General features: G+C 40.0%; 2 long non-coding RNA genes across 3 annotated transcripts in view; one reads left to right on the plus strand and one right to left on the minus strand.

Moving 5' to 3' along the window:
- Positions 1-24,958, plus strand: part of LOC140697773 (uncharacterized) — a 106,940-nt gene that overhangs the window by 46,979 nt on the left and 35,003 nt on the right. Inside the window, exons 3-5 of one of the 2 annotated variants that reach the window (XR_012075098.1) lie at positions 5,268-5,400; positions 20,176-20,371; positions 21,097-21,194. This is a non-coding gene — a long non-coding RNA (uncharacterized lncRNA). The remainder of the gene's footprint in view (positions 1-5,267; positions 5,401-20,175; positions 20,372-21,096; positions 21,195-24,958) is intronic. The other variant, XR_012075099.1, reaches the window with a different exon arrangement.
- Positions 1,263-23,866, minus strand: LOC140697774 (uncharacterized). The gene is made up of 3 exons (XR_012075100.1): positions 23,485-23,866; positions 7,295-7,401; positions 1,263-1,425 (listed from the first exon to the last, which is right to left on the minus strand). It is a non-coding gene; the product is annotated as an uncharacterized lncRNA (long non-coding RNA).

A 24,958-nucleotide genomic window follows, 5' to 3' on the forward strand; every position in this document is an offset into this window, starting at 1 on the left:
CATCAGGCACCCAGCAAACAATTTAACTGCAATACGGGCTGGCGATTTTTATTTCAGTCACAACCAATGGGCAGCTGCCTCTCCATCTCCAAAGATGTTACACTGATCCACACAGTAATGACCACACCCTTGGATTCCTTCCTGCCTCCTAGTTCTGCACACACCCTCTCATCCTCCATGAGGATGCCCAACTAATCTTCCTAAGCGTCAATTTAATCATGTCACTGGGCTCACGCAAAAATCTCTAGGGCCTAAATCTACAAGCTCCTAGGCCCATAGGTGCAGGTTCTCTGTAGGCTGGGCCCACTCTACCGAGTTTAGTCAGAAGTTCATTTCCAAGTTGCTTCCACCCTGGCTAGAATGCCCTTCCTTCTCCTTGCCACAAATCAAAATTCTACACACAAGGCCAACAGATGTCATATCCTCCATGAAAATGTCATTAGCACCTCTGGCTGACAAAAGTTCTTCCACATCCCTGAATTTCAGTAGGTTTTCTACAGTTCAGCACAGTCATCTTCAAAGTAGGTACACTTACTCTTCTGGGGCTTAGTAAGGCTTTTCAAAGGAGCCTATGGACAAGAATATTTTGAAGGAAAGCAACATACAGATGTTCAAATTCAGTATCTGCTTTTTATTAAATACCCCAGGCCCCCTTTTTGCAATGGCTCTTCCCTCACTTTACAAAAGAAAGGTGCCCCTCTCACTTTTCCCGATCTTTCTAAGGTGCATACTCTGGAGTTCAGAAAGCCTTCTCAGGCACCAAAAAAAGGAAAATTTGAAAATGTTGGTGTTGGTGAACCCATATGGGAGGTGAATGGCTCTAGGAACTGTGTATCAGTTTGTTAGCATTGCTGTAACAAAGTATCATAGACCAGTGGCTTGAACTGCAGAAATTTATTGCCTCACAGTTCTGGAAGCTAGAAGTTCAAAATCTAAGTGTGGTCAAGGTTCCGTCCCAGGGCTGTGAGGGAAGGCTCTGTTCTAGGCCTCAGTACTTGGAAGGTGGATGGTGCACTTCTCTCGGTGTGTTTGCATCCTCTTCCCTCTGTGTGCGTCTGTCTCTGTGTCCAAATTTCCCCTTTTTATAAGGACACCAGTCACAGTGGATTAAGGTCCACTCTAATAACCTCATCTTTAAGTTTTTTGTTTTTTGTTTTATTTTTAATGGAGGTCCTGGGGATTGAACCCAGGACCTCATGCATACTAAGCACACACTCTACCGCTGAGCTATACCCTCCCTCTTCATCTTGACTTACCTAATTATATCTGCAACAACATCATTTCCAAGCAAGATCATATTTGGAGGTACCAGTGGTAAAGACTTCAACATACGAATTTTGTTGGGGACACAGCTTGGTCCATAACAGACTGGATAACAAATCCTTTGCAAGTCAGGTGGTTTTCAATACTTCGCTTTCAGTAAAACTGAAGGAGAAAATAGTGAAGTTGTCAGGTTATTAAAACGATCATTTGATAATGGACTACCATGTGATTGGGGGCAAATAAGTCAAAAGAAGTTTCAAAAATTAAAGGACATTTTTATAACAAAACTTTCCATTCCCATCTCTTTCTTTTTAAGAACAAGGATTTTTCATCTCTAAAAACTGAAAAATAGAAATGGAATGGATGCTAAACACTTTCTCATTCTAAAAATTAGTAATATGTTTAAAAAAAGGACATAATCATCTATATTATTAAGAAATGCAAACTTCAAATAAAACTTTGTATTTTATGTTAGCATTTATGAAAGTGTTCTGTTCATTTAGGTTGTTTTTATCAGTTGTGCAAGTCGAGCAATGGTAATAACTCAGTTCAGAAAACACTTAGAACCTACGGTCACAGGGACTTTAAAGTGTATAAATGTTAACTTTTATACAAATGCTTGATATAAAAGTATGATGGGATATTCAGTAAAAGATGTTCAATCATTAATATATTACATTAGCATAAAATTATGAAGAGGAAGTAGAATGGAAATAAAATTTCAAAGAGAAAAAAGAACAATATACAATTTTTCTTACTAAAGATAAGCTTCTTTGTGTACTTCTTAAATGGATGATGGTGCATAACAAACTGTTACAGGATTTAGATTCCATTTGGATACATTTTAAACAGTGATGTAACTGTTTTAGTTTAAAATGTCAATATTTACAATATAGTAAAAAATTATCTTCTTTTCACCTATTTAAATTTATGATAAAATTATAAATATCAACTTTTAAAGGTGCAAAGACAAGCATAGTTTCTAACCTATTTTAGGTCTTTAAGCAAAAACTTTAAAGATTAACTCTTATACAGTGCCAAATTTTGTATTGTTCTTTAGATGTCTGGGTGTCTTAGGGGAGATTCAGAATGTGGTGTGCTGTAGCTTGCTGCTAATCCAGGGGAATTAAATGAGTTTAAGTCTTAACCTAGTGTTGTCACCATTTTCACCCACAAATAGAATAGTGGAATTGGAGACATGCTGGCAATTTTGGATTCCTTTCCGAGATACAGCATGGCAGCATGAAAAGTGCATGGTCTTCAAACCACAATGAGATACCACTGTACAACCATTAGGATGACTATTCAAAAGAAAGGAAGGAAAGAGAGGGAGGGAGAAAAGGGAAAAGAAAAGAAAAAATGTTTGCAAGAATGTGGAGAAATTAAAACCCTTGTGCAATGCTGTGAGAATGTAAAATGGTGCAACTGCTGTGGAAAATGGTATGGCAATTCCTAAAAAACTTAAAAATAGAATTACCATATGATCTAGCAATCCCACGTCTGGGTATATACTCAAAAAAAAATTGGAAGCAGGGATTCAAACATATTTATCAATGTTCATAGCATTATTCACAATAGCCAGGAAGTGGAAACAACCCATATACCTATCAAGAGAAGAACAGATAAACAAAATGTAGAATACATATACAATGGAGTGTTTTCAGGGTGAAAAAAGAAGGAAATTCTGACGTAAGTTACAACATGGATGAACTTTGAAATCATGCTAAATGAAATAAGCCAGTCAGTCACAAAACAACAAATACTGTGTGATTCCACTTATATGAGGTACCTAGAATAGTCAAATTCACAGACACAGAAAGTAGAAGGATGGTTTCTAGGGGCTAGACAGAGAGAAAAATATTTCATGTTAATATTAGTATTATGTTATTCATTGATACAGAGCTTTAAGAAGATGAAAAGATTTAGAAGATGAAAAGAGTTCTAGAGACGGATGGTGATGATGGTTACACAACATTAATGTACTTAATGCCACTGAACTGTACACTTAAAAGTGGCTAAAATTACCAGTTTTATGTTACATATCTTTTACCACTTTTTTTAAAAAAACACATAGTCTTTGGACTCAGAGGGACCTAAGTTCAAGTCCAACATCTGATAGGTGTATGATCTCGAATAAGTTAAACTCCCTGAATCTCAGAGAGGACCAAAAAGATGCCTAACTTGGAGGATTGTTTCGAGAATTAAAACATGAACAGGTCTGTAGTGATCCTGAGGTGTGCCACCGAGATTCCCTCTTCAGGACTGAGTGTCGTTGCCCCAGATTCGGGGTGGTGACTGCTGCTGGCCCACTAATGCAAACCTCTCAGGCATCGCCCCCAAAGGGAGGGGCCTCGCCCACGTTTGTAACCCATCTTGGGAGGCAGCAACTGATGCCAGCTTACAAGGTCCAGCCCTCTGCCTCAGTTTGGGAATACTCTGAAGGGTCCTCCTGACCCCACAGCTTCCAGCAGGATCGGCGGAGGCTTGTGCAGAGTTAGCACACATTCTGCCTCTAGCCAGCCCTGCTTCTCTCACACTCTGACAGTCTCCTCTACCTGAGGACCTCCACCTCAGAGTCTGTTTGCAGGTAACCCTCCTCTGCCCCAGATTTCCAGAGAGCAGCCCATTGTCCTCAGAATGAAACCTGGAATGCTTCTCGTTTGCCTGTCCCTTCTGCTGCTTCCGGCCCCTCGCCTCGCTCCCCGGGTCCCGGCCACACCGGCCTTGAGTATGCAGACCACGCTGTTCCCCCTCAGCACCTGTACTCTTCCCCTTTTCTCTACCCGGGACACCCATCTTCCCGGCTGTGCAGGGCTCCCTCCGTCCCTCTAGGTCACATCTTCAGAGAGGCCTGCCCTAAAATATCCCCCACAAACACCAAATCCTTCTCTGTCCCTCTGCCCTGCTTTGCTGTTCTTCATAGCATTTATCATAACGTCAGTGATACCATATACACACGTGCTTATGAGCACTAGAACACGGGTTCCCCAAAGGCAGGGACCTCCTCCTCCTTCCGGCCTGAGGTGTTGCCAGCAAACAGGATGCCTGGCACATAATAGGCACTCAAGAAACATTTGTGGAAAGCATTCATGAATTAACTGAACACATCACTCAGTGCACAGCGTAAGTCAGAGGCTCAACAGATGGCGCCTATTATTATTTTATTTTATGTCTTGCCTGTCTGACTCAGACTGTGCATGTCGGACAGGGTCCTTCTTTTGTATACCTTTTTATAGTACTAGGCACAAAATCCCTCAAAAAATCAATGCTTTTTAACTGGACTTGATGTGTTCTAAAGCCCACAGTGAGGGGGAAATGAGATTATTTCTGTCCAAGCCGGCTGGCTGGCTCTACTTCATTTGAATGGCCAAGATCCTAGCACATCATGTCAGGTCTTTATTAAAATTCATTATAATCAGGCTCCATCTCTCTCTTCCAAAGGACAGAAGGAAACATCTTCCCACAAAAGTCGTCCCAGCCACTCTCAAGACCCTATGTGACACTTCTTCATTTTCATCATCCAATATCATAAATGTTATCCAATAACCTTCCAGAAGTGTAAAAAAGGAGGTAATAGATAATAGATATGATCTCTGCCCCAAATCACTTAAAATCCAAACTTGTCAGAGCAGAGGAGGGAAGAGAGGCCCCATTGTTTTCCCCAGTTTTCTACCCTGTCCCCATCACCCTTGGCAATGTCCCCTCAGTCCTATGCTCCTGCACTCTGCTCCCCTCATGGCCTAACAGGAACCTACTACCTGGCATTCCTATCTGTTTGCTATCTTATGTTCTTGGCTGGATAATGACAGTGCATTTTATGGATTACATGGCACTTGGCATCTCCTGCTTTGCCACATTCAGGAAACAGCGAATACATATGAGTAGTTTAAGTGCCCTGTTTCGTTACTATACAGTTACCACGCATCCCTCTACAGTGAAACCAACCTTCAGAATGCTGTGTGGAAGTGGGTGAGCATTCTTGGCTCTTCTTCCCTTTTTTGCAGATGCAAGAAAATCTAAGAAAGGGAAGCCCCATCCTCACCACTGGGAGTGCATACAAAGGAAGGCTGCGTGCCAAGCATGGTGTTAGGGAAATTCACATTCATTCTGTAATTTAATCCACAGCACAGCACTCAGGTAGGTGGTGTTATCCTCAATTTACAGATGAAGAAAGGTGAGAGAGATTAAGCAATATATGTTGCGTCACCGAGATGAGAAGTAATAAGTCAGGATTCGAACTAAGCTTGCTCTGATGTCAGAATCTCCTCCCGGACTGTGCTGCACTGCCATGTCCCGCTGGGCTGGTATGCTTACTTCTTTGGGCCTGAGCTTGGTTATCCTCCAATAGCTCCCACTCGACCCTGGATCCGTTTTTTTTTTTTTTTTAAGAAAAACTATAAAAGTTGCCCTACCAGATTAAAAATGTTATAAAGCTACAGTAGTTATGAAGTTAAAAGAGAATGGTAAGCAATCAAGCAGTAGAGTTCAGAAATAAACTCAGGTATAGGTTAAAGCAAGCATTTCAAATCATTTCAAATGGAAGAAAGAAGGGTTATTCCATAAATGGTATCAGAAAACCCGGTTAGTAAAACCATCAGTAGGTGCCCAGTGATTGCGGTTGGAATGTTGTGCAGTTATAACACATGTTGTCCAGCTCCCGAGTAATCGCTGAGACAAGAAAGTCAGTATGGCTTTTTTGAGTTCTGGACTTTTTAAGTCTCTATTCTATATATACAGCACTCTGATCTTAATCCGACACACGATCTCCTACAACACTTTGAATTTACAAAGTTTTCACTCCCCCATTAGCGCAGGGCAGGTGCTATTATTCCCACTTTCTATATTAAGACAGGCCCAGGGAAGTTCACAGCTGGCATGGCGTGAAACTTAAACACCAGCTTACTGACTCCTTGTGTCGCCATTTTACTATCAGACTCAATGTACAGTCTCTCCCCACCTGCCCTCGCATTCTCACCCACACAATTTAAAGATTGGAAAACAAATAACATCACTACATTAACATTAACACAATAACTATGTTATTTCTCTGGATTCCTGTTCAGTCTTTGTCTATAGCACATCTATTTAACATAATTGCAATCATAGCTTAATTACAATTTAGTGGCCCATTTTTCCACTTAACAGGGTATCCTAAGTCCCCAATGCTGTTTACAGTTTTGCAGCAAATGACTGATATATCTTGACTGTCTGTCACATGCGCCTCTTCTTTAAACCCATCCATGTAAATCTCCATTTCTAATCCAATTGCTCTTAAATGAATTTCTTTCACATGAGTGAGTGCCTGCAGTTGTGTTCCTCAAACAGGCAGCCATTTATCTCCCTTCCCTCAACGAGAAGTCTTGTTTCTTTTCCCAATCCATGGGAAATTCTGCATGGATGTTGTGTTTGGTCTCCTCTGCTTTCAGAGTTTCTCTCCCATGGCTGGACATCCATGAGCTCTTCGTCTGAGGCTTTTACCTGGGTACAAGCAGCCAAAGGGGGTGTCTGTTGCCTTCTCGGAGTTTATGACCATTGCATTCCTGTTCTGAATTCACTCCCCACTCCTTTTTTAACCTGTGGCTTCCCAATTTAGCTTCCTCAGGACAGTCATCACGAAAGCCATGATTCACCCCCATGGTTTCCTCCCTGGCCAGGGAGAAATTTCAAACTGAACATTTTCATCACCGTTATGTATACAGTATGATTCACGGAGAACAGACCCTGCTTAGAGTGTTAAATAAGTCATTGTTTTCAATCATCCACACTGGTTGTTTAAAGACAGAAACATTTCACATACTTAATGTTCCAGTCTCTCCATTTCAGGAGATGAAAGAAAGTGGCCTCGTGGAAATGCACCCGGACCTGCCTGGTCTCTGTTTAGAAACAACTATATAAAGAGAGGCGTGGAAAAAAAATACACATTTTGGTTAGTGCCTGTCCTAAATATTCCATAAGGTCGAGTTCAGTCTGCTTAAAATAAGGAATTATGAGGTCTTAACAGGGCAGTACTCAAATAGGCTGTCAACAACACCTGTGGAATGTCCGTGTATGAGTCTGTTAGATCTCTGAAGGACGCACACAGTCTCTGTGCTCAGGAAGCCGATTCTCTGGCAGAAATCACACACACACTGGCGAAACCTGCCAAAAGGGGGTGAGATAATAAGAGGGTTGTAATATTTTTGCAAAAACTTGGTTTAGATCAGGGTTATAACTGTAAAGTGCTTTTACTTAACTGGAGATAAAAAAGCTACAGAATAATAACAATAATAATAACTGGGAAAGATGCTATTATGATTTGGTTTTGCTTTCAGACAGCTCACTGTAAAGCATCTGTGCAAGGGGAAGAGTAAGAATTGTCTTTTTCCTAAGAACATATGCTATCTGTCAACAAAAGCAACTATTTTCTTTTTCACCATTAAGTGAGCCTTTCCTAGGGAAAGAAGCTCTCATTCCATTTTGGGAGCAAAGAAGGAAAATTTATGATTTAGTACATCCCAGATTGATTGTAACTTTTCATGACGCAGCAAAGATGGGTTAGGAATGGCCAAACATATTTGAATGTTATGCCTTTGTGAGGCATGAGCATTGCCAACAGCTGAAAGTTATGGTAGCTGTGATTCAACAGGGGAACAGCAGTCTCTACCTGGGAAAAATGTGGTGCTATAGTAACAAGCCAAATTGCTGGCACTGTCAGTAGCTGTGATTTCACTTTATTGATTGTCTCCTGTGAAACATGAGGCTCTTTATTTGAATCATTTGTATAGGTGTCATATTGGGTTAATTGCAAAGCAATTGGATTTCATAATAACATAACTGTGTATCCATGTCCATCGATTTCTGGAATCGTGAGGTGTGAACTGCACTGGATCTTGAGGTTGTGTGTCCAGATGCGATGGGATGAGCAAGTCCCAGGCTGATCGTGTAAATTTAAGTTGCCCAGAGTGAGCTTTAACTTATATGCCAGTTTGGATTGTTACTGCAAATATTTTATAGGCCTGGAACATGCTTGGTTATAAATGGGATGCCCTTGAACTTGAATTGTTTTAAAAGCATAGCTTTATGTTGCATTAACAGCATGCCATTAAGATTGGTACCGATATAAACACAGAGAATGAAGGCTTTCTGTTGGCCACACTTTCTTGCAAATTTTCATAGTTGCTGAAATTATTTCATTCTTAGCTGGACTGCTTTGTTAGTCCACTGAGTAAGGAAAGTAAGGTGAGTTTCAAAGTGGACAGAAATTCCCTGAAAAGCAAGGACACATACCAAATAAACAAATCAACGACCAAGTTCATCATTTCATAACAGTTAAAGAAACAACATCATTACATATTTGCATAATTATATTTATGTTTAAAATTCATGGATATTTTCCACTTTTTCAGTCGAAGAACAGTCCTTTCCAAGAGGGTTGAAATGGGAAAAATAGATTTTGTGGGAAATTTTTCACATCCATATGATGAAGAAAAAAAAATTCAAGACAAATCTGAGTAGGAAAATGGAAGAGGTCTCAGAGATAGAAGGAAAAGGAGGAGGAAGAAGAGAATGAGAAAAGGATGAGTTATAAAAGGGGATGGAGTTAACTCAGTAAATATTGTCTGGTACAGTACTGGGACTCAATTAGCCAAGCTGAAAAAAGAAGTTGTGAAGAAAGTTAGTAATGCATCAAAATATACTGCCTAGATTGCTGTCCTCGATGCATCTAAAAAGGGGCAACAAACATTCTTTGTTTAGGCCAAACTTTGCTTTGGGAATTTACACTAAGGTATGGTCTTTACTGGTTATCTTTGCTTTGTCTATCATTTTAACTAGCACACTTGCTGTAACATTTCCTTCCTATCATTTGGCTTCACAGTTAAATTGGAGCGGTCACTGGGAGAATCACTGACTTCTGCAATTCATCCAAACCCAGAATGTAAAATCATTCCCCTAAAACCAAATGTTTCTCATTTCCCTTCCACTTTGGTGAAGCTGACTTTCTCACCAACTCAAAGACAATTTTGGTGGGTACCAAATCAAAAACAAAACTAAATACACTTAATAAGCATATTTATCTATTTAGCTATTAGAAGCACAGACAACGCTACAAGGTGGTTTTTAAACGTTTTTCAGAAACATGTTTGAATGAATGTGTTGATGGCTGGGATGGAGGCCCTGTCTCAATGCTAGTGAATTATATGACCATGTGTTCAGAGCTGCTCTAGGCCACAGTTGACAGCTGAGTCAACTGAAAGGAACAGCATTGACAGGAGATGAGAAAAGAAGCTACTTTTATCTTTTTCAGATCTGTATTTTAATTTAGTATGAATATAGTGATAATGCTGCAGACTCGGAAGGACTGTAGGAACCTAGGAAATTCTAAAAGGGACACATAAGAGAAATTAAACATACTATGAAGAAACTTTGTATTTATGACTAAAGATAAGTGCATGGTATTTTCTAGTGTCACGAGGACGACAGGAATCAGTATCCTTCTGTCACACCTCCAGTCTCATCTCTTTGGCCCTGTGATTTCACTGTGTAGTTGCCAGACATCGGATCTTCTTAATTAAAGTGAGGCTCTTATTAAGTGAAAACAATGAAAAAGAAGAGATTCAAGTAAGAATCAACAAAAGAAAAAGACACTAAGTGAATTGTGCCTTACCATTCATATTTTATGTAACTCCTCATAAATGCTCCTATTGTATAAAAAGTATAGCAATTTTAGACTATTAGGATGAACTTTGGACCCAAGGCCCAAGAAAAGCAAAAAATGATAAAATGCTCTTCTCATTCTGAGGAGCCTTCTCTTCAGAATGGGTTTATGTTTTACATTTTATGTATTCTATAGGCACCTTTTTCTTTGCTCATAAACACTTTATTCATAACCTGGAAAAGACAAAAAAATTGAAAATCCAGTATGCTTTTAGTTCCACCTACTCTGAGTCCCACCCTCCCTTTTTCTACCTTATTTCTACTGCCTTGCCATTATAATAGTAAAGAAAAACAAGACGCCTACAGTGAGCAAAATCTCACCAAACTGCTCTGCCCTCCGGAACCTGTGTCCTGCACCCCAGGGGCAGGGGCTGGGGAGGTGACCTGGCAGCATACTGTGGGAAATGATGCTCAGGGTCTCTCTTAAGCTTGAGTTTCTATCTTATAAAAGATTTGCAATTTTTATCCTGTCACAGAATAGAACCATGACGATTGTTTCGCAATCTATGTAGTCGATTGCAAGTACAGATTGCATGTTTCTTGTTCTATTGCAAATGTTTCTTCCTCGGGGACATCAGGATGTCACGTTGGTTTACTCAGGGGGTGGGGGTAGAGGAGGACCTTAGAACGTGGAGATGTAGCTGTCGACTGGATGATGGAAGATGAGCTCCACCTGCCCCCACTCCGTGCTCTGATTAAGCCCTGACTCACTTGACTCATTGTTTAACCATCTCCTGTTTCACTTCCTTGCACTTGTTCATGTTCACACTGACCGTATTTCAAACTCCAAAGCTGGGCACCGGCTCTAGCAATTATGACCATACTTGCAGGACCATGGTTATATTTGAAGTCAAAACTGTCTCAGAAGATCTAGAACATAAGGTGGGCATATTCACTGCATTTCTTCCTGTTCATGCATCTATAAAAATCTACCCCATTTTGGGGACTCATTTAAGTGCTCCTCCCTCAAGAAAACTTTTAACTATTCCAGTGTACTGTGAATCCTTCTGAACTAATATTTTAAAAGATGTTACATATATTTATTATAATGGTGATTTACATCTATTGATTATAGCATTGCAACCTTATCGATACTGTTTTTAACCGTGTAATATAAGCGATGCATGTTATTCTGATAAAAATGTAACAGAGGGTTTTTTTAAGTATGCTACATACATGCTATATATACACACACACACGTGTCAGAAAATGAAATTAATATATATGCTTTCATGTTATGTGTAAATGTTTACCATTGTTTAAGCACTCTTTAGCTAGCATGCTATATATAGTGCTGGAGTTTTAAGTTTTCTAGGACTGTTTATAAACTACTTTGCTTACTCCCTTGGCCCTCCAAAAGGGACACATCTATAATCAATTTATTTAAGCAATTATAGATGAAGGCATAGATTGGGGATGACTTACCTAAAGATCCTCTGTGACAATCTTAAAAGTCTCAAGCCAAGATAGGGTAGTGTGGTACCTACTGGCTGTGCCACTCTAGTTATATTGCCTTATAACTGGTGCCTTGTACTTTCTTGTCTCCTTGTTTACTATTTCTGTTTTCTAATAGAATTATACCACTTTGGAGTTTGAGGGTCAAATATATGTCTCTCTCCTATTACCACTGCCATCTAGAATGTCTGTGGGCATTTTCTACACCTGGTCATCTGGTCTTTACTTGAATGACTACAATGTGACACTCACTTTATCAGAAAGTTTATTCTTACAGTGACCAGAAATTTGATTCATCGCCTCTAACTTCTTTCTTTTTTTTATTGAAATATAGTTGATTTACAATGTTGCGTTAGTTTCTGATGTACAGCATGGTCAGATATAGAGATATATATACATATATATTCTTTTTCAGAGTCTTTTCCATTATAGGTTATTACAAGATACTGAATATAATTCCCTATGTTATACAGTATGTTCTTGTCATTTATCTATTTTGTATACAGTAATGTGTGTCTGTTAATCCCAAACTCCTAAATTATCCCTTCCCAACTCTCCCCTTTGGTAACTGTAAGTTTGTTTTCTATGTCTGTGAGTCTGTTCCTGTTTTGTAAATAAGTTCATTTCTGTGTTTTTTTTAGATCCCACAAATAAGTGGCATCATATAGTGTTTAGAGTGCAGAGAATGAGGGATAGGGAGCTGCGAGGTAAAGCTAGAGAGCTCAAACATCACAGGGGCTGGTAGGCCTGGTAAGTTTTCTCCTCAAAACAACAGGAAGTCACTGAAGAGTGTGGTAAATTGTATTCTTGGTCACCAAATATTCTGGCTTCACTTCCTCCAGTGTTTCCTCCCATTGAGGAGACTATGCATCCCTCTCTGCTGAACTCAGAAGAGACTTTATGACCTGCTTTGGCCACTGCAACGTGGGCAGCAGTGACATGCGTCTCATGCAAGCAGAAGTGTTAAGAGCTAGCATGCGGATCACACTTTCTCTTCAGTCATGGTCATTGCTGCCACGACCAACAATGTTCCGTGTAGAGGCTGCTCCATCAGCATGAATTCCAAAGTGGAATTTCCATAGAGCAAAGCCACAGACATGCTGTGAATGAGCAGTAAGCTGCTGCTGTTGAAAGCTAATGAGATTTCTGGGGTTGTTTGTTACTACAGTACTACCTAGTTTATTCTGACAGATACAAAGGATTTTATGAGGCCTGAGGGAACACGACCAAATTTGTGTTTGGAAAAGATGAGCAACTACTATTCAGCAAGTAGATTACTAAAACAAAAACAAACAAACAAACAAAAAAAAGTCAATTTTGGAAAACAAGTTAGGCAGTTACTACATTAATGTACGTAACTGGACAATGGTGAACACAGAGATACAAAGATGTAGATATAACTGAAAACTATTTAGGAGGTAAAATGTCCAGGGCTTGGTGATAGATCTGGATCCTTGATGGGAGTGGGGGATAGAAAAATAGGGGTATTGGGGAGGATGCCTAAGTTTCTGGCTAGGTTTCAGATGGACACTGGCGATTTATGATGAAATGAGTAAAACTAAGAAAGGACAATACTCAAGGGAGAAGATTGCACGGTTAGTTTAGAACATGTTGAAACTGAAGCGCCTTTGAGACAGCCAAGTGTTATTGAGTGGGCAGTTGGCTATAGGTCTGGGAAGGCGAGGTGAGAGAGATAAATTTGGGAATCATTGGAATATGGATGGTACCCATGGGTAGCAGTGAGTTTGCTAGATAGAGAGTAAACAGCAGAAACAAAAAGAGCGAGAGAGTGAAAGAGAGGAAGATTTTAGGACAAAATGTTGAGAAGCTCCAGACTTAACGTCTGGATGACAAACTTACTATCACTAAGAAAGACTGACCAGAGAGGAGGGAAGAGAGTCAGGAGATATGGAGTCTCTGTGGCCAAAAGGAAAGAGTGTTTTTTAAAAAGGAGAGAGTGGTTCAGTGTCAAGGCTGCTCAGAACTCAAGAAACATGAGGATCAAGAAATCTCCATTGGACTGAGCAGCATGAAGGTCACCTGAGGCCTTTGCCCCAGCATGTTAGCAGAATGGTGAGGCAGAAGTCCGGCTGGTGTGGTGCCACACACAGCCCTCTGGGGTCCCTGCCGGCTGTCACACAAGGGGAGGAGTGAGGCTGGGTCCTGGCGCTCCGTGTGTGGCATCCCCACAGGAGGGTCAATCTCTCCGTGTACGTCCTGCTGACAGGGGCTCATGAACATTCACTAACATGCTCCTTGTGGATACCCAGACTGTGTCCAGCCCCCTTTCTCCACCCTCTGCGGAGGTTAAGAAAAAAAACAAAAACTATAGCTCCAAACCATGATAAAACCATTATTTAACATCATTTTGTGGGTATTTAGGAAAATAGGATTAACTACACATGCCATGATATTCAGTCACAAAACTAAACAAACTCTCAAAAAGCTTATTCACATTAATTTAATCTAATTAAAAGAAAGTACCAAAACCCACATGCAGTGTGAAAAACAAAAACCAAAAAACTTTATGCTGATTAAAAAATATATATATATAAATATATGTACTCTTACTTTTTAATTAGTTTTTGTTTGTTTTGCTTTGCTTTGCTTTGTTTTGTGAGGGGGTAGGAGGTAGGGATGAAGAAAGAATCCTCCTTTCTTATTTTTCTTAATTTCTGGTCCAGATTGCTCTTAGAAACATTGTGACTACATATTTCTAGTTTATTCATTTGTAAAGTAATCTTACTCTTTTTGTCTTTTTAACAAAATTCTTTGCCATACAAATCCCTCTTTTGAACTGTTTCTCAGACCTGGCCTTTTCATTTCTCACCCATTTCCACCACCTCATGCTTTGGTCTCTGCCCCATTTCCAATTCATTTTGCACAAGTGCCTGCCTGCCAGAATCCTATTCTTAAAATCCCACTGGAATCATTCCTCTGCCCTTCCAAGAACTTACAGTGGCTCCCTATTTCCCATCACATGAAACGTAAAGTTCTCTACTGAGAACACATGACTTGCCACAATGTCATGTGCCTCCTTTGACTCATTCAGTTGTTTTAACTACTCCCTGAAGTACCACTTCCACTTCCCTCAGGCTAGCATCAGAACCGGGACCACACTCCTATTTGCCTTTTCTCTGTGCTTCGGGACCCACCTCCCCTTTGGCTGAAATGCCCTCTGCTAGTCGCTTCACATAAGCAGATCTCACTCATCTTTCCAGGCTCTGTAGGGAAAATCTGCATGTAGAAATTGCTTACCTTTTACAAGAAACGTGGCAGTAAAAAATGAATTTTATGGAGATTTTACTATGCCATGCTCTTTACGTGAATTATGTCATGGAAAACTCAGAACAGTCCCGTGAGGTAGGCAACATTTTGCATATGACGAAAGTAAGGATTAAGTTCATTCCCGGAAAAGCACCTAGCACACTGCCTACCCATGATAAGGCTTCGGTAAATGCTGACTGTCATTAGGCTTACTAGAGAGATTTGGTAATTCTTCCAGGTCACACAGCAGTAAGTGAAAGAGCTAGAACTCAAACTCTGACTTCAGAGCCTACCCTTTTACTTTGACAAGAGCAGCAGTGTTCTCTCTGCACTGCTGCCACCTTGCCAAGCTTCTGCAACGGTTACAGTCAACAACGATCTCTGCCGTCTGAATTCCTTAGCAGTTGGAGTGCCTGTACGACTCTGGTTTGCACTCTACTACTTGGGCTTTTACTTTTTCTTCATATATGTCTTTTCTCAGGACATAAAAATGTGTCTTACGTTTTCTAAAGACTAGTGGTCTGCTGACAAATACCCACCAACCAGCTCTCAAGGAGGGGCGGGGGCTGAGTCACAGTACTGGCTGATTTCAGTAGTATAAATACTCCTACCATGGTCAATTTCAAGATACCAAAGCAAAGTCAACCAATTCATAAAATTCTTCAAGTTTTAACAATTGGCTCTTGCAAACTGGTGAAAGCTGGCTATAGCACACCACGGCTACTAAGGATTAAATGTTATACTGTCTTCTCTTGTCTTGCTCAGTGCCAAGCTCAGTGCTCAGCAAACAGGATGCATGACCACGTATTTGGAACTTCTGGTTCAAAGTTGCAAATTGCATACAAACATTTACTCAGCCTACTTCCCAAAATCCCACTGAAATGATGATACACAAAATCTAATGCTTCCATAATGGTGCTTAAACAAGAAAAGGTGCCAACAGTCAATTAGAAAAATCTGACAAATTTATGAAAGACAAGAAGGCAGATGGACTCCTATTGATGGATAAGCTAAAGGAAACCACAAATTGAAACGAGCACCAGTGAGGCTGCTATGGAGATGGGAACCATTCTTCCCAGGGGGACTCTTAAGCTCAGCAGGTATGGAGGCCTTAAGTGGACAGTGGAGCAAATAATCAGGGTAATTAATTAAAGGCTAAGGAAGACCCAAGCCAGTCTGCCCACTGCCTCTTGTACATATTTTGAGCATTATGTCTCTAGCTACAGGTCTCATAATTGCTTTTTAAACCAAGTGCAATGTTTCCCTGGGAAGGACCCCTAGTGTGGAGGCTGGAGAAACAGTAGAGCCTGTGCTATCTCTGAACTTTCAAAAGGATTTGAGGGGAAAAAATGGGTATAACAAATAAAAATGTGTTTTAGCAGCCAAGCTGGGAAGGAAGGGGAAGGCAATCTGCAAGTGGCACAACTGAAAAGAAGCATCAAAGGCAAGGTGTTTGTTATAAGCACAAGCTGTCCAGCTCACCTCCCTTGCAGCCGGGGGTGACCATGTGATACAGTTCTGGCCAACAGGCCGTGAGCAGAAGTGGGCTAGGGATTTCACAGAAAGTTTGATTTTCCTGATCTGAGGGCCATTCTTTCCTCCTTGTTGCTTTCTTCCCCTTTTTACTACCTGGACTGCGGCCATGAGGCTAGAAGTGGATTAGCCACCTTGCCACCATGAAACAGGCAGAAGGATAAAAGCTACTCCTTGAGGATGGAGGGTCAGGAAGATACAAGGAGCTTGAGGAAAATGACATGGATGACAGTATTTCTTCCCTGCTCTGCCTATTTTCAGCCTTCTTGTTATGTTAGAAGAATAAAACCCTTCCGATTAGGCCACTAGAGCAAAGTTTGATTGTATCCCTAAATGGTGTCTTATATGTCTGAGATCTTGGATAGGAAAAAAAAAAAACACCTTTAAGAAATGGAAACATCAGGCCTGAGCTATGTATGTACATGAGGACTGAATTCATACTACTTGCTTGACTCAGGAACCCTAAGTTAAGAAATTAAATTAAACAATCAAGCCAGGACATTTGAAACCTCTAGAACCCTAGCAGTAAAAATGTACACTCACTCCATGGGAACGCTTTCACATCTCCTGGGGAGAAAAAAAATCAAAGATAAATTCACAGTCAAAAATTACAAGGTCTATCAAAGAACAAACTGCCATGTGTGAGTCAACAGATATAGCAGGGGAAGAATCAGCACTCAGAGAACTCCATATAAAATAACACTCTGAAAGAGACTATGAAATGGCCATTACATGACTAAAGACATTGACAAAGGTATAGAAGCCATAATGAAAAAGGAAGACAATATAAAAACTGAATAAAAAGCTTTAAAAAGAACCAAATTGAGTCTCTATAAATGAAAAACATAGTCATTAAAATTTAAAGCTCATTGAAAAGCATAATGAATAGTTAAGACTGAAATGAAGAAAGAACACATAAACCAGAAGATAGATTTGAGAAAACTTCTCAGAATGTGGGACAGAAAACTATGAAACTGTGGCTAAGAGCCATGAAAAATAAATTGAGAAGCTTCAATATATATCAGTTAGACATTCTAGACAGAACAAAGAACAAAGAAAGAGGGAAAGAGATCATATTTAAGAAAATAACATCTGAAAATTTTCTAGAAATAAAGTAAAACATAAATAAGTCTTCAGATTTTAGAAGCAGACAAACACAATTTTTTTTTAATTCACAATTTGATACACTATGGTGAAATTTCAGAATGTCAATAATGAGGAGAAAAATCCTAAAAGTAACCAAAGCAAATATCCTAAAAACAAAAAGCAAAAAAATATCCAATTAGACCATCATCAAACTTATTATCAGTCACTATAGATGTCTGTGGGAAAGAAAACAGCATCTTTATGCTACTAAGAGAAAATAATCCTCATCTTGGAACTCTATACCCAGCTAAATTTTTATTTCAGACTGAGTGAAACAGATATTTCAAACCAACAAAGACTTGGAGTTTACCACTCAATGACTCTTCCTAAAAGATCCACTATAGGGTTTTCTTCAGTAAGAAAAGCAATTGAATCAGAAGGAAGTGAAGAGCAGAACATAAGGATGAATAAAGAAACTGGTAAACAAGTTGTCAAAATTAAATAACAATTTGCTGTAAATAATAAAACTGATGACTAATTTGAGAGGACTTTTAAAATAAGGTAATACTAAGAAACCAGTCAACAATTACATGGGACATTGCAAAGAAAGATCTGAGTTCAAAGGTCATAAAGCCCTGTATTAGTTTGGAGGAGGACAGAAATATTGATTAATTTTACATTTGTTAAGAAATTCTAAGAATAAATAGTTAAGGAATAGAAATACAATGTTTAACCAAAAGAAGAGAAAAGATGGAAATTAAAAGAAAAAGAGAACTTGAGATATTGACAGTCCAATAAAAGGGGGTGGGAAAAAACCCAGAAATATAAAATCTAAATAAATTCTATATAGAAAACCTAAAAACATAATTTTGAGTGATACTTACATATATTATATGAATATAAATGTATATTTTAAAAAATCAATATAAAATACTGGTAAAGGACAAATATATGAAGAAAAAAATATAAAAACAAGGGTAGGAAAGACAGTCACCAATTTCAGAATAGTGGCTACCTTTGGAGAAGGGAGGAAACTGGGACTCAAAACAAGTATAAAGGCTTCCATGTGTCTTCACATTTTTTTCTCTATACTGTGAAGCAGGAAGGAAGGAGGAAGGAGGGAGAGAGAGATGGAGAGAAAGGGAGAAAAAAGGAGGGAGGGAGGGAAAATGATAAGCCATTCTTTCCAAGGGTAATTCTACACAAATAGGCAACACAAGAAAACTGCCCCCTCAGAAAAATAAAAAGTACAAAGAGCAAATATAGTGTGAATAAGTAGGAAATAAAACCTATGGAGGTTGATTTGATAACTGTCTTGAATTACTGGTACTGGCATTAGCATTATCTGCAGAGGTTTCTGGGAGAGAAAACGAATTTAATTTGCAAAAGAAAAGATTGATATTAGAGTGAAGGAAGGATTATGTGACTCTAAGGATGTTTCAACCTTTAACAAAGGTTAGTATACATATTTTAGAAGAGTCTCGTCTCCTTAAAATATTTACAAGAATTATTTGACTAATAAAAATCTCTTTCAGAAGGCAAAATGGTACACCAGATCACTGGATCTTCAATTTATTAGTGTGCAAACATCTGGGTAAAAAAACTGCAAATGGTAAAAGCCTCCCTTGGGATGCTTCCAATTCAGAAGATCTCAGACTAAGGAAGTCCCTACATCCTCTGCTGTTTGCCTCAATTCTGAAGAGGAGAAGGAGAGAGGGCTGGGGTGGGGAAGCGGGAGGAGGAGGGGACGGGGAGAGGAGATCAGATATAAAACTGCATAAACCACTCACTCACTTTTACCTACTTGTTCCCGTTTCTCACTAAGGCAAAGGGTTGGATGCAGAGAGAACTGGAATGAATCTCAAATGTGATCACTTTCTACATTTCTTCTTCCTACAATTTTCCAGACAGTTGGTCTCCCTTACTTTGGCCAGAGTGGAGAGAAAGTGGGGTCCAATTACATTTCTTCCAATTCAGGCTGGCCATGGGGACAGTATTAGTGGGAACATCTGCTCATGGTTTATATTGTTAAGTTTATGGCAGCTAAAAATATAGCCCCTGCTCTTTTGTCTTTTCTCAAAGTGATGGCAAAGATTCTCACACATTTACCAAGACCACCAGACATGACATTCTAGGCCAGCACAGACCCTTCATGGATTCCTGGAGGGTTCCCTGAATACTTTGAAGACTACCAGATGATATCATCTCTGCCACCCCAGCCAGAGGGGTGATTCTGAAATGTCACTTCCCCAACAATTCTCTTTTCTCATTGAAGTATAATTTATATATTACAAAATACACATATTTTAAATTAATTCTATTAATTTTGATGAAATTGTATTCCCATCCAATCAAGGTACAGCATAAAATAACTTCTAAAGGAAAATTATTTTCTGGATGGACCCAATAGCAATGAAACACAAGCTTCTATTTCCAAATCTTAAATTTGCAATCTTAGAAATAGCATCCAAGATTTGAAGATAATGAGATACAGTGTAGTAAATAGCACATTTTACCCCATCTACAAGAATAGTTCTGTTTTCCATAGGCATTTAGATAAGAAACAGAAAATGCTATAAATCACAGTAAAGGGATTTGTACTTTAATGTACAAATCTTAACACTCATGTGCTGAAAAGTGATTAATCATGCTTCATTGTCTTTTCGAATTTTCTTATATTGCCACATGAATAAACCGATACACCTTATCTTCTGGCCTATCTGAAAAATCTGCATTAACAGCCGAGGCAGAATTCCATGCTACCGACAGGGGTACAGAGCTACATATAGTTCTCTGTCAGTCAGAGGGAAATAACAACAAGTGCAGGAGCACCTGACTCTGAAGTTCCTTGATTTGGGTTTAAACATCTCTTCACAGGCTCTTTTCAAGTCTTTGGAGCAGTATTAAACGATCCTACTATTGATTTTCCGTGCCTCAGTTCTGGTGAAAATGGAGTGACTTGGAGCACTAACGACTGAAGTCCACTCCCCGTCTGAAGGACAGTCACAGAGGCTGCAGCTCCTTCCTACAACCATCCTCATAACTTAGATTTCAACGCCCGGAAATAGGACAGGTGGGAAATAGGACACGGAATTCAACTCATCTCTTTTACTTAAATATAGCACTGCTGCTATTTCTGTTACTTATCTTGGGAAATTTTATAAGTACTGGTATATTTTGCTATTCAGCATGAAGCTGTATGTCTCATTTCTACCTTTGAAATCCAAATTTCCAAGTAATCACTTTTAGGAAAGCATTCCTCTATCTTCAGCTTCATTCTCCATGGACCATTTATTTGTGATGCCGAGCCACTGAGTAACCAGAGGTTACAGTAAGACTTTGTCATGCCAGTTTCCATCTTAAAAAGAAAAGCTTTTAAGACAAATAAACCAATTATTTAATGGGTAAAATAAATGAACAGGCATTTCACATAAGAGGGGGAAAAAAGAATTGTCTCATAAGTTCAACTTCATAAATAATCAGGAAAATACAAATTAAAACCACAATGAGACACCATTTCACACCCCGTCAGATTAGCAAAAATTTGTAGTCTGACAATACCAAGTGTCGATGAGGCTGTAAAACTACAGAAACTCTCATACAAACTGGTGAGAGGGTGGAGGGGTCTAAATGGGGAAAGGTGGAAAAAAAAAACAATTTGTATTTAGTCAAGTTGGTGTGTATACCCTACATTCTAGGTGTTCTGTTTCTCAGCACATTATATTTATATAATGTGGATGTTGTGTTGTGTGACTGTATGTCATGTATGTTAAGTGATATTAGTGTTAATTTTCTTAGGTATGATAATTCTTAAGTAATTGGGAGTGAAATGTCCAGATGTCTACAACTTAAAAATGAGTCAGCAAAAAGGAGACGGAGAGAGAAGGAGAAAGCAAGTATGATCAAATGTCTTTTTAAAAGTTGGGGGCAGGCTATGGGGGCAGAGTCTTGTAAGTCTGACTCATGGCTCAGCCATTTATTGATTGCAATCTGGGTAATTTATGTAAGCTCTCTCTACCTCAGTTTAATTATCTGTGAAATGGGAGTATTGCTGGTATGTACTGGATGGAGATACTGTGAGCATTAAATGAGGTAACTCATTTAAAATACCTAGAGCAGTCGCTGCTTTGTCATAAGCCTTCAGTAAATGTTAGTTGTTACCTCTGTTGGCTCCATTTTGCAGATGATGTAAGTTGAGACTCAGAAAGGTGAAATAACTTGTCCAGTCACAGAACTGGCAATTGGTGGTTGCAGCTTAAAGAGGTGGAGCTGGTTAGGAAGCTCTCTTACTAGTCAAAGGCAACACACACAGCAGCCCTGTTTACAGCAGCAAAAACCTGAGACAACTTAGATGCCCATCTGCTGTAGAATGGTTCCCTAAATTGTGTTGCATTTCTATACTAGAACTCTGTACATCCAGGGGAAGGAATAAGACACATTAACATGAAGAGAATAAAAAAATTAAAATAAGTTAAAGGCTTTTATTTTAATCTTTAAAGATTTTAGCTGCTCCAGGAACAAAAGGACTGATAAAGCTGCTAAAACCACCATGAAGAAGATAAATCAAAAAATGTTTTGGTTTATAAACACTTTATACTGCATCACAGCACTTTCTGTAAGGGCAAGAAATTACTATATAAATGTTTAACAGGTGAATAGTTATAAACCAAAGAACTATTCCTACAATGAACCAATTTGCAGCCATTAAAGTTGTGGTTTTAAATGAATATTTAGTGGCATGGTGAAATGCTCACTATACAATGCTGAATCAAAAAAATACAGAATCCCCAAATGTTAAATATAAATACACAACTGACCCTTGAACAACCTGGGGTTAACAACCTTAACATCCTTCCCTCAGTCAAAACTCTATATAACTTTATAGTTGGCCCTCCGTATCCTTAGTTCCACAACCACAGATCGCATAGTACTGTAACAGTTATTGAAAAAAGTCTTCATATAAGTGGACACATGCAGTTCAAACTCATGTTGTTCAAGGGTCAACTGTATATCCATATATATTTGCATGCATACATATATAATGTATTTGTATATATTCACATATGATGTATAAAAATACAAATATATCATAGAAGAATAAATCTGGACGTTTATACACCAAAAAAAATTTTAAGTTAAAAGCGGGTTTCTTCGGATGGAGAGATGGGAATGATTTTTCCTTTTTATCCCACTCTCATCTGTAGTTTGTATTTTCTTACATAAATACAATGAAAATGATTTTTAATGAAAATATTTGATTATAATTATAATTATTACCCAGTTTTGTTCAAAACCCAAACTATCTTCACTTGGAGAAAAAATTAAAATATATGAGCTCTCTCCCTGAAATATATATACATATTTTAAAAAGAGGGTTTAAAGAAAGGCATTCAATTTGTAAAAAGTAGTAGGCCTTATATTCTTACAGCATATTTTAAATTTAGGGGGAACTCGATGGTTCAGGGCAGCCCCTGGGTGACTTATCTGTGCTCCCAGCATTGGCATGGCCCACCATCCCAACCGTGGCCCACTTTGTCAAGAGGCAGAATTACACATTTGCACATGGTTAACCAGTTTCGTCAGTGAAATACGTTTAAACTAGCTTTAAAAGAAGGAAAAGAAAACATTCGATACATTCCATGTTTTCCCTTAAGTATACTGTACCTTCAAGTCATGCTGCATTTTGCATTCCTCAGCGCTCCAAAAAACTATTTAAATTGTGCACATAAATCACTCCATCCCTTGTGAAATACAGCTGTCTCCTCCAGGAAAGGAGAGGGGAGACCTGTCCCAAGCGGCTTCACCCGGGGGTGAGGAGCCCAGCACAGAGAGAATCAAAGGCAGGTGACTGGAAGGGACACACATTCTGCCTTTAAGGCTGGAGAGCGTGGGGGAAGTTCTCACTCTTTCTGTGCCCCAGCCACCACAGTCTTTGGGTTACAAGCTCATGTTTTCAAAACTGGTAAATTCTACCTCCTGATGACACACTCTCAGCAGCTGCAGCAGGTGGGAAGTGAAGGGCGGGAAGGATCACGAGAAAGGACTGAAGAGGGAAACTGGGAGCGAAGCTGGCAAAGGCGACGACCACCTGAAATTAACGATGATATAAATGGAGGGGGAAGTATCCTCCCAGCCAAGAGACATTCCTTTTACCCAAGAGTCCACCACGCGGTTCCTGAAACTCACAGACGCGACTTGATGGACAACAGTTCTGTTTACACACCACACGCCCTCGGGGAGTCGCCGTCCAGCGTTCACAAGCCAGTGCCTGCATTCCGTTCTAGACGCTTCCTCCGGAGGGGAGCACCATGCGCGGGGCGGGGCGCTGGGAAGGCTGGCCTCGTGGCTGCACCCCAGCCCTCCCCATCTGGTGCCTGCTCGCCCACCGGGAGGAGGCTCTGGGGCGGAGGAAAACCGGTTCCCGGGGCGGAGGAAAACCGGTTCCCGTGCCGCCGAACCCAGGATCTGGCAGAGGAGGGCCGGGCCGTACCCTGGATGAGCCTGTGAAAACATCGGGCTTCTGCCTGATACGTCGCGTGGCCTCCAGATCAGCACACCTCTTTATGCGGTGCCGATGAGGGCCTCTGAGAGCAAGGGCAACCTCCACCCCAAACCCTGCCCCATGCCCTGCGCATGCGCGCGCACACACACACTAACACGTGCGTGCACACTCACGCGCACCCACTGGGCTAGTAGGCGTTGCCAGTAGGTGCCCGTCCTTTCCATGGAAAGTGCTTAGAAGCCGAATTCAGGGGGAAGGAATCATTTGGAAGGCAGCCCTTGCTCCAGGCCCTTCCTAAAGAGGTGAGAGAAGTTGGCCTCTAGAAAACGCTGGAGGCTTCGATTTCCCAGGGTGGCTAAAAATCACTCCTTCCTTTTGGGCCTAGCATTCCCTGTAGCTAAAAAGGCTGCATCTAAGGTGAAATATTGCTAAATCGCTTTCTGTGGACTAATAGTAGGGTCTTAAGATCAGAGTTAAATCCATCCCCCGCCACGATAGGGCGCATGCGAGGCACAAAAATTAACGCACTGGGTCCTCACCCAGCGGTACGGGGTTGCTATTAATATCTGCCTAGTAAGATATGGAAAAAGGGTTTAGTAGGTCGTGCTATTTGTATAAAGTCATACAGACTAGCTCAAACTTGCAGGGCTGGCTTTTTAAACTCCCAAGTTTCGATACTATGTTAAGTTAGAAGTGACTTCATCTTTGACCTATTATTTTTCTCTTCAACCATGTCTCACGAACCATTTTTGTTTCCTCCTTTTCTCATCCTTTTCTTTCTGTTCCCTTCTCCTCACGATCCCTTTTTTTTTTAGGCTCTGGATGTCTGGAGAGGAGGAGGATTAAAGGGCGGTAAGCAGGGGAAATCCTATCCATCAGAAAAGGATGAGGGCAGAGCCGGGGACTTCTGTTCCTGCTGCCAAGTTAATATAGTACGAGAACCAGCTTGGTCAGGTCTGCACACGCTTCTCTGTTCTGCAGCTCACAGAACTTTTTTTTTTTTTTTTTTTTTTTTTTTTTTGTCACTAACTTAAGTGATCTTTGGTGCTCCTGAAGGCAGGTAGCACACCTGAATCGTAAAGCTTCAGATGAGTTCAAAGTTTTATTTTCCACTTTTAAAGCCCTCAATAAATTAGGGCAAAGGTAGTTGGAATCCAG

Source organism: Vicugna pacos, chromosome 8 (assembly GCF_048564905.1).
Source record: "Vicugna pacos chromosome 8, VicPac4, whole genome shotgun sequence".
Taxonomy (NCBI): Eukaryota; Metazoa; Chordata; class Mammalia; order Artiodactyla; family Camelidae; genus Vicugna; species Vicugna pacos.